This window comes from Triticum urartu, unplaced genomic scaffold (genome assembly GCF_003073215.2).
Source record: "Triticum urartu cultivar G1812 unplaced genomic scaffold, Tu2.1 TuUngrouped_contig_8860, whole genome shotgun sequence".
Taxonomy (NCBI): Eukaryota; Viridiplantae; Streptophyta; class Magnoliopsida; order Poales; family Poaceae; genus Triticum; species Triticum urartu.
Window position 1 is genome coordinate 1 of NW_024119850.1, and position 10,944 is coordinate 10,944.

Genomic DNA, 10,944 nt, shown 5'->3' on the forward strand with positions numbered 1-10,944 from the left:
CCCAGAAGCGATGACCTCCCGGCTCGCAATAGCTGCGTCAGCATGCAGCAGGCGCCCGCACACGCCCATGCGTATGGCACCGGCGGCGGCGAGTACATAGGACAGGAAGAGGAGGATGCACGCAACTTTCATTGAATGTATAACCACATGACTGCACACGTGCATGCCTACAGCGCCGGCGAATACACCGGACAAGGATGGCGCGTTCAGGAGTTGTTGTTTTTCTTCAGTTTCGTCAGAGAAATAGGGGAATGCAACGTGAGACCTGAAGACCTACTGACATGCATGTAATTCTCTTCCGTGGACGACGCCAGCACGGCAGCTTAGTGGGCGTCAGACTAGCTGTGGGCTGGGCATTTTCCCCGCAATTCAGAAGAGAAAAATTGTTAGACTGGACTTACTAAGCGGGCGTCTTAAAAAGAGAACAATTTGGTCAAGTGATATTAACCAAAAGTCTCAGTCAAATGATATTGTATATAAGAAAAAAATTATACAGATCTGCATGCAAGATCTAAGAAATATAGCATCGACTGAGACATAACAAAGTCTCAGTCGACTAAGACTTAGCAAAACTGATATTTGATATATAAAAGTGTATATATATATATTTGATAGAGCCATCTAATTTGGACTTGAAATTACACTACTGTAGAATTTCCTTTCAACTTGCTAATTCAATTTACTTATTTTTTAATCAATAATAATTCTAAACAACATAATTTATACAATTTTATTGAAAAGGATGTTTCTTTACATAATTTATACAAAGTGGGACTGACCAGCCCGGCAATCCTGTTTTCTGATGTGAGATGTGTTGTAAACACCGGTCTGTAAATAATTTTGTCAGTCCTTTTTATTAATTACCTCATGTTAGCTAGACGGCATGTAGTGCATGGTAGTTTAAATTTTCATAGACAAAATGACTAATTATTGTGCATACATTTTTTACACCATAGCATGATGTGAAGAAGACATGTGGGGACACAAATAGGACTCATCATTCTGCCATGAAACAAGTTCACATTCAAAAGCAAGGGACGGTATTGAGGGGCGGTGTGAGGGCGCGTATGGAACATGTGTGGGGAAGAACTCACGAAGGCCGGACCTCACATCCAACTATGACATGAGGTGGTTAAACTCATCACCTTGAGATTGACCATGTCTAGACACATTGTGATGAGATGAACACTGCATCCATTGTTGGTGTATGTGGCACCATGTTGAAATAGAGGACGCGGATGGAGGAGACGGTCCTTGAACCATACTTATTAGGACAGGGATGTGCGATATTTTCTCTCCCGTTGCAATGCACGGGCATTTGTGCTAGTCAAGTATCAAGCATCACATGATGAAGAATTAACATGTTAATGTTTTTTGTTAGAGTGTGTGATATTTATTTTCTCCGTTGCAACGCACACGCATGTATGCTAGTTTAATACCTATCGCAGGTCAAAAATACACATAATTTTTTTCCCTTCCGCTCAGCTACAGGGCCTCAACAATATTCTCAATTCGCTTGCAGGTATAGTGCTTGAGCATGCAATCATGCTAATTAAAAAAATCTGCCATGTGCATGGACAAACTCTTATTCCTTCATCCTCGCAAAAAAAAACACTTATTCCTTCAGGTTTAACATCGCCCCCAAAACAATACAATTAAATCTGCTGCTTGCTAGCTAATTCAACAAAACCAAAACAATAACTAATTCGGATAGTTTATTGCAACTTCGGTCGATTGCAACAGTTGCCTTCTGTTTGCTGTACTATACTGCATGTGCCTGGTAATTTAAAACAAATAAAATCAGAAGGGCGTCCATCGACTGCAATTGGTGCCTACTGCTTGTGCCTACTAATCAATTGCAGGCATCGGCTTGACCTCCACGGCCCTGCACCAACGGCTTCTCCTCCAGTCTTCCGCATGTGTCCGTCAGCTGGTTCTTCGAGTAGGGCGAAGTAGGACGCCAGCCAAAGGAGTAAGACATAAGGAGGATCGCAGTGCATGGAAACGACTTGGAGGAGGAGGATGGTCAGAGTAGCTTGGCTACGATGCTCCAGATATAAGGATCATCGTGTTGAAGGAGTAAAGGTCCCGGACGATGATGTCGTCGATCAGGCATTGTGTATCCGCCTGGCAATGGCCTCGTGGCCGCGCGGCAGAGGATGGACTTAAGCATGGCCTTGTAGGATCTCGCTGATGCCATGCTCATGTCCTGCTGGACGCCCGTCACCGGCTGGCCCCACGCTCATCTGGATCGCCTGTAGCAGACCACAACAATTCATAGACCGCCCCTCGTCGAGGCATCCGCGCGGCCGCGTCGGAGAGCACGGTCAAGTCGCCGCCAGACCAAGTTTTAGCACTTGTCTTCAACTGCCATGCCGACCCAGCTGCCGCTCTCCCGCTCCTTGCTGCCTCCCTGCTGCACGTGCTGCACTACTTTTGCTTGCTCGCTGGTGTTGGAATAAACCATGGCACAACGTGTGCATAAGCATGCGCATTGGAGCGCGTTCAGCGTGCGGCCAAAGCGTTCGGATCAAGCACGTGAGTGTGTACGTGCATGTAGTTTGCTAGTGGGCTGTTAGTGCATGCATTGGTTGTTTGCTGCAGCGTGTTAGCTTGGCCGGGTCTTGTGGAGGAGCGAGTGGCTCGCCAAGACATGCGCGTAGGTAGCTGGAGTTGGTTGCTCAACCGTTGGGTTGCTGGGCTATACAACTGCCATGTAATCGTTGTGTTTTGGTTGTGCCTAGAGGAAGAAATACAAAGAGAAAAGGCCAGCGTTCGTCGCTGGGGCATCCGTTGCCCGATGGGCGTTTCTTGTCCCGGAATCCACCATGTCTCGTGCTCTTTTTGATTGTTCGTCAATCCTTGGTTCCAACAGACGGCACCCTCAGCCTTGCTGCAGCTCCTACTCCAGTACCACACGCCCTGGCCTTCGTCCTCGTCGAGTCTTAGGAGGATGACTTCGATTGCCTCATCGCCGCCGAGTAACCTAAATCCGGTATGCCCGATCATGCAGGGGTTGTCTGGCTTATAAAGGATTGGGATTTCGTGCTCGCTGCAGTGTAGGACTCGTGTTCCCCATCCACGGTGTTTCCATCGGCATCTCCGTGCACGGAGCCGCCTGAGAGGACGTGTCTGCCACGCTCTTCGCCTGGAACAAATCCGCCACATGCCAGTGGTCAACGGTGCAGGGAGCCCGACGATCCGATCGGCAAGAAGCTCGCCAAGATGAGCTGCCTCGAGTCAGTGGCGTAGCCAGCCCGATTTGTCAGGGTGGTCCGGTAATAGAAATATTTACACAAGTTTTGTTTTATTTTAAACGAAATGTTTTTTACTACACTATACATAAGCTATGGGGAAATTCCAGGGTGGTCCATGGACCACCCTGGCCACCCCCTAGCTACGCCACTGCCTCGAGTTCAGCCATCCTCTTCCCGCTCTACCACGAGCACAGCGCATGGAGACGCCCTCTTTGATGATAGCGTTTGTCCCATTGAATCTCAACCATCAATCTCTGTAGTTAACATAAAATCAGCGGATATAAAGGTATGACCTATGGAGAACTATGAAAGCCTCTTCCCTTTAATATTAGCAGTAAAATGCTCATGCGTTGCAACGGGAGGAAAAAAAAGAAAACAGAATGCAATGGAATAAAAAGCTAGTAGTATGTAAGTAATTCAATTATCCTAAAGATACATGCAGTTTGAATTCCACAATGTCCTTAGTTGAAATCTTGCACAAGACTGAAAGAGTTTCTAATATCAGGGAAACATCTTCCTTATATCAACATTTGGAAGCATACACACGACTTTGCAATGACCTTACAAATTCACAGGATTATAAATATCAAGAGGCAAAAGACTTAACTTGTGTGCGTAAGGCGTGATTATATCAGACTGAACAATTGAAGTGTTAAACAATGTTGTTAACCCAATTTCCCAGAACTTTACATGATTGAATGTTACTGTATAGATTAACCATGATCTGAATAAAGCTACTCGGTGTTACAATGCACCTTCGCCATTATGGGCATTGGAGAGAGCGATATTCTACCTAGGGGCACTGTCACGGTTATAGCTATTGTCGTGCCGATTACTTGTCAAGATGAGCAGTTTGCTTTCTTCAATGATCACATCAACGCGGATGTTCATTTTCTGGCTGCCTACAAAACATAGTAATGGAAGTGTATCTAGAAGTTGGACAACTAAGTAATGGTGACATGTACTAGTATGAGAGACCAGTTCAAATAATGAGTCTGGGGATAAATATGTCATAGTCATATTTAGGTTCTGGTTGACGAATTCAGCATATCAATACAAATATGAATCGACAACATAACCACTGGAGTAGAGAGTACTAGTGCTTCAATCTTTTCTAAATGAGAGAGGACTTTTAGGTCCCGGGGGTCGGGACTCCCGTTTATCCTCGCCCTCCATCCACACTGGCCGACTTGGCGATCTGTGCCAGCCCTGCACCGGCAAATGGATTTGCGAAACTACTGGGCGAACGACACTGCCCGGCCGAACCATGCACGATGGCTGATTGAACGGCTTGATACAGTACATCGTGTGTAAATGGACGTCTTGATGGGTAGCATCGTGTGTAAATCGTCCATCCTTGTCGTGTGTATAGCAGCGTTCATGGATTTGCAGGCCTATGTGAACAGTAAACCGGCAGTAGTAAAATATTTGAAAATCGAAGTGGGACGCATAGGTCACTGCTCATCCTATACAAATTCTGCCTCACCTGTCACACCTCTTGGGCACTGTTACTCCTTATCTGTCAGACGCAAGGTGCTGCACTAGAGGGTTGCCAGTTTATCATGTGAAGACCTGAAAATACTAAAAGCAGGACGGTCCATGCATGGGTCGAGTGGGCCTATTTAACTTTTCACCGGCCTTGCATTTCAAAAATAAACGAGTTTCGCTGTTATATATGTTCAGCTTGTAGAGGCATCAAACTCTAAAGTTGAACATTGAAAAACGCGTTCAAGTAGAAGTCATAACCTTGTAGTACAGCAGACCACTATTACGCACAACAATATAACCATTGATTCATGGAGTTCCAGCTACCTCGATCAGTCCAGACTAGGAACAGTTGTGCCAGGTACAGAGATGGAACGTCGACAGGAGGAGAGAGGGCATGTAGCATGCAAAAGTTTCCAATCGCATGCAAAATTAATCAATTCACAGTGCATGCACAGCCAATGTGTTGTCGCTTCAACCTGGACCCGCCTGACCTTCTCAGAGACCTACACAACCTACGCTGCGTGCTACAGCCTATGTTCGCTGCTCTTTGTCTGGTTATAAGTGGCCTACTTAATTATCCTGATCCTGCAAACGCTCTGCTGCTGGATAGACCACAGCACGAATCTTTACAATACTGAACGGACAAGATAAGCGGGAGTCGGGACTCCCGGGAGCTGTCCCACCTTTCCGCTTCTGAATACTCAATGAGGTTAGCTTTTGAAACACTGAACCAAGAACTAAAGTCATGAACGAGCATGTTCTAATCATGGGGAAATACACTAAAACACTAAAAGGTAACTTTCCTTGCTCCACGTATTAGTACGACTGACATTCTCATCATTAAAATGCAGGGCATCATGGGAAAATGGCATCAGAAATTTAGTCCGAACCTCATATTTTGTTTCGCTTGTCAAGTAAAAATTGTATCTTTACATATACAACATACATATTTTCATGAACAATTTGCTAATAAAACCGAAAGTGAAAGAGCATCCAGATTTTTGTAAGGGTGCATCAGCCAGTGTACTCTCAGATCATGACTTAAATTAAGGTACTCGATGTTAAAACGCACCTTTGCCGGTTTTCGTTGGAGAGAGCAATATCGTCCATGGGGATGTGGACACGGGTCCATCTATTGTTGTGCCAATTATTCATCAACATAGGCTGCTTCGGTCCAGAGTTCAGACACATCACATATATATTCTTCACCCCAGCCAGCTTGTGCGTCCACGCCTCAAACCACAAACCGTAAGAAACAAAAGGTTTGTGAGGTAATATTATAGCATGGAAGGAAGAACCTGTCCTCGCACCCAAACCACCGTAAAGAAAACAGTGCAAGGTAATCTTACTATTTGCATGGCAGTCAATTACCTCCTGTAGCCTCGAAACCAATATGGCGCATCCTCCTGTAATCTTACGGCTACTCAGATAATCTTACATCGATCTGTAGCAAAAATGAAACATGAGATTTAAGTAACATAGGCCACTATGACAATTCTGTAGGAGGCATTTTTTGTGATCACAAGAAACGTAGGCCACTAACAATTCTGTAGGAGGCATTTTTGGTGATAGTAAGAAACATAGGCCATTAATTAACTCTTGCACGAGGAATTTTCGGTAACCATAGAACAAATCGGTCTAATAAATTGATTCCATGTAGTGGTTCGGGGAAATACCCCACGTAACAAAAACCATCATTACAAGTAGAAATAAAATTTGTTTGAAAACAACTGAATGCCACTTAGCACTAAGTAACTAGTAGCATGAAATATTCAGAAATCACTATTACAAAACTGAATACTACCGAACTTGAAAACTGACTACAGTACTTCTGAACTTGATCTTCAAGCAGCTTAATTTTTAGGTGACCATAGATTTTCCACCAACTTCATCTGTTCAGCAATGTCTCCAGGACTGAAACACTGAATGCAACATGGTATTGTGCTATTAATAGTATTGGAGCCCTTAGGTTCACTTTTCTTCTCCCCAAAACCTGAATTTTGCTACTGGTTACTACTCCCTCCGTCCCACAATATAAGACGTTTTTGCAAGCTATGTTTAGTTTGCAAAAACGTCTTATACTATGGGATGGAGGGATTAGTAAAAGGTCTGGAATTTCAATTTAATGTTACTCATACCCACCATAAATAAGAAGACATTACTCTCTACCCTCATACATTTACTGTCATCCACTTGAATAGATACCTGAAAAGCAGAATATTATCAGTTCTCCGAAGTATACTAACAAACAGATAGAGGCCCCCAACACACAAGCGCATATAACACTTTAGGATTAATATGCTTCACTACCCTAAACTGGACACAATGTTGAAAGCGTAGATATCTCAGAGGGATATTAGGTGTACCAAACTGTTCGGAATGACATGAACCCATAACACGCTATGAATCAAAAGTATAGTGAGAAACAAGATAAATAGGCAAACTCCATAACTATTGTTTCAATGCACACTAAACCATGTATTTTATCAGTGTGCCAGATACAATGGTGGGGGTCATCATATTTAACTAGTTTGTGTCTTGTAACTGAATGGTATACAAGATTACTCCTGGATTGAGGGCGGGTTAAACTGGAAATCTGCGAAGATTGACAAGCAATCGGCTGAAAACTAATTGACAATTATTCAAAAATTTCATCCTGTAAAAATTGACAATTGTATGCATGCCTAATGTGCTTTTCTTCCCGTGTGGAATACCCAGAAAAAATGACTGAAAATGAGAACTGTTTCATTCAAATTGCAGAGCCAGTGAGTAGCTCGCAAGTGTAAGTACAACATGGATGTGAATAGGGTTGTATGAGAGTAACAATCCCAGGTCAGATCTCTCACAACATCCTCCAGATTCTTGAGGAGTTGAGGACAAGTATTTTTTTTCCCATAGATCGCTTTTCGACGAGAAGTATAGTTACGGCCATTACATCTTTAATCTTAGCCAGATGCTAAAAAGAGCTAAAAAGACGACCATAAAAATCAGTACGGCCTAATTGAGTATTGTTGCACTTTACCACATCCACTGAAGTAGGAAGTTAAAATATTAGAGGCGAAAACAGTAGCATATGCATACACAAACAGTAATTCATATACAATCCAAGTATAAATCATGTGTCATGCAAATGTGGGAGCAAAGGTACGCTAACCTATGTAATGCTAGTGAACTGTGCACCTCAAAAACTCACATACATCTGAAATTACAGCAGAACCAGACAAAAATTACATGGAACTGGCGAGGAAAGCATCCACGTCTATTTTTTATAAGACGGATTTATGCCACCATGAAAGAAGGTAACCTAGAACAACACGAACAAAAGTATGTGGTTTCGAGGGACTTGAAGCTGACATAACACTCTTACCTTATTTTCATGTATAAAACAAACCAAAATCCACTGATTGGTGCACCAGTATCATATTGACTACCCAACGGGGGTAAGCACAAGCATATGTATGGTGTGAAAATGCATTACCAATAACCTATAAGTGGCCATTATTTGTCATAATGGCCCTTGGAATAAAATGTGTGAGCAGCAAACACACCATCATTCAGTACAACTCAGCTGATTTAGAAGGTAGTTAGATCATGTTCCCCAAATTCAGATTCAGGATAATCAATCAAGAATATATACTCTGCTCACCAACATTTAACAAAGAGAAAATTTAAACAACGAAGCATTAACCACACACAGATAAGTATATTATGTATTTTCATGTTAAGAATTTCTGAAGCTATTCAGATAATGCGTCAGAATAAAAATGTTCATTGCCACTACTTCTCTAGCAAATAGACAATTAGCAAAATGCAGGCCTCCTAGAAGGAGCAAATAAACAACTATTAGGGGGGAAAGGGAAATGTTTTGTCCTCGATAGCTAAGCCACAGCAAATCAATAGCAATCATCTATTAAGGGAACATTGAGATTGATTAATTGATGACTAGCATGGCTTACTACACAAATTGGGCGGAAACACATCAATATTAAAAGTTAGGTTTATGCTAGTTCAACCAAATAAACAATAAAGATAAGACAGCAAGGAAGAGGGCCAGTCTTGTACCTCATTGCAATTGAAATAAATCTAATTTGAAACTGGTACTAATCACGAATTGCTCCAAACTGCATGAAACAAGAAAATTAAGTTACTCATATACTGAATAAGTAATATTGGTCATGCAGTCAGCTGAATAGAGAATAGCATATTGTACACACAAGATAACAAAATTAACACTTAAGTAATTGTAATGATCAGAAGCAAGAAGTCCACACTTAATTTAAACAAAAACCCTCAAAATCCTAGCATTGCCAGAAGATCTCAATACACATTCATAGGAGAGCTCTAGCTACTTCCTTTTCTTTTGCGGGAAGAGAGCTATCTATTCTCTTAACAACAAAATTCAGGATTCAACTAATTCATAAGCATCAAAAGAAACTTTAGTTTGTAACCAAACATGTACATCTTCTTCTATCTTGTATTGCCCAAACAATTTATGGACTAGAATGCACGTGAGCAAACATAGAACTATCTTTGAGTTCCTTGCAGATTGCAAAAGAAAACAGAGACATAACATTGACACGGTCGCTAATTTGCGTTGCTAATTGAAAAACAACATGTGTGTGCAATGGAAACAGATCGAATTGGACATGTGCTGCCAACCTCGAGGATTTGCCTTATGAACAAATTCAGAAAAACAGATTATTCACATGCCTTAATCATATTACCAGCGGTTCTTTATGGGCTGTGCGATACCTGAATACATCAAGGTGAACTTGAAGTCATGGAACTTGAGCTGGTGAGGACATCGGGCATGTTTGAGCGGTCAAAACTAATTAACAAGATGCATTCGTTCATTCAGCTTATGGTGAGTGTGTATGCTTTCATGTCTTGCCGTGAGTACACCATACTTACCATTTTCTCGCCTGCACAGCATTTGCCTAGTCCGCAAGTCTTGCATCTTCTTCTGCTCCTAGATTTCTTGGCAGAATTCCAATTCCTTGTTTGCCTAATAAATTCACTAAATATAAAACAAATTCCTCGTAAAATGAATCATCTTTAATTGAAGAAATTTTTCTTGTAGGTTTGTGCAAATTTCGATAATACAAATATACAGAGAGTTAGCATTGTCAGCCAGGTCCAAACAGAGACATAGCATTGTCAGCTAGGTACATCTGTATAGATTGATTGTTTATGTACGTCATTACTAACATCCAATTAAGTCGGAACCATCATTTATAGCTACAAGGAAGAAAATTCTTGAATTCTAAACAAAAGCAAAAACGCAGAGAGGATTCACATGTCTTGCGAAAAAACTAAAATGTCTCAGCTGAATCAAAGTCTGATACTCTACTGTTGTTCCTTTTGCTCCGCAGCATTGAGCTCTCCTCTTCTTCTATGTCATCGGCTGGGCCTTCTTCTCCACCTCCATCATCTCACTGTCAGGTGCCTGTCTCCAGCATCACTTCCATCACTCCCTAAACTCCTCTCTTTTTTCCTTTCCTTCCCTAGTTTCTTCCCCTTCCCCTGCACCGCTCCCAAAAATCAATAACCCTAACCCTAGAAATTCAGAAATTAATGGAGGATGAGAGGTTAAGAAGAGGAGGGGGTCTTACAAGCGATAAGACTGCCGAGGGTGGAGACGGATGCAGTAGAAGGCCGCTGGCGCCGCCGAGCTCGCCCCGATCGTTGCACCGCCCACGTCGCCTCCGGTTCGCCACCGCGTGGGAGAGGGAAAGGGAAGTACACCACGCTCGAGAGAAGTAGCCATAGCAGTCAGGTCATTCCTCCGGTGCCATCCCTGCCGCCGCCGCCGCAATTGCGAAATACTCCCTCTGTTTCTAAATATTTGTCTTTCTAGACATTTCAAATGACTACTACATACGGATGTATGTAGACATATTTTAGAGTGTAGATTCACTCATTTTGCTTCATATGTAGTCACTTGTTGTTGAAATGCCTAGAAAAACAAGTATTTAGGAACGGAGGGAGTAGAAGGGACGGGGGAAGGGGAACGTCATCATGTGAAAACTGCTCATAGCGACTGGGGAATGGGCTAGATTGTTTTTTCACATCGGGGGGAGGTGGGCTAGCTCCCGGCTATCTTTTTCCATCGATGTAAAATTACATCGGTGGACCGTAATTTTATATTGATCGATGTTTAGACCAGACTACCGCTCGGTCGATCGACCCGGGTGAAGAA

At 42.6% G+C, this 10,944-nt stretch overlaps 1 long non-coding RNA gene across 7 annotated transcripts; it reads right to left on the bottom strand.

Annotated features, from left to right (window-relative positions):
* Window positions 1-3,843: 3,843 nt before the first annotated feature.
* LOC125532034 lies at window positions 3,844-10,570 on the bottom strand. Of its 7 annotated transcripts, XR_007293688.1 has the most exons (6): window positions 10,358-10,570; window positions 9,498-10,268; window positions 8,808-8,866; window positions 6,888-6,950; window positions 4,744-6,189; window positions 3,844-4,651 (listed from the first exon to the last, which is right to left on the bottom strand). It is a non-coding gene; the product is annotated as an uncharacterized LOC125532034 (long non-coding RNA). The 7 variants fall into 7 exon arrangements; XR_007293689.1 differs by having other exon boundaries at window positions 6,888-9,573; window positions 9,657-10,268; XR_007293687.1 differs by having other exon boundaries at window positions 6,888-8,866.
* Between the last annotated feature and the right edge of the window lie 374 nt (window positions 10,571-10,944).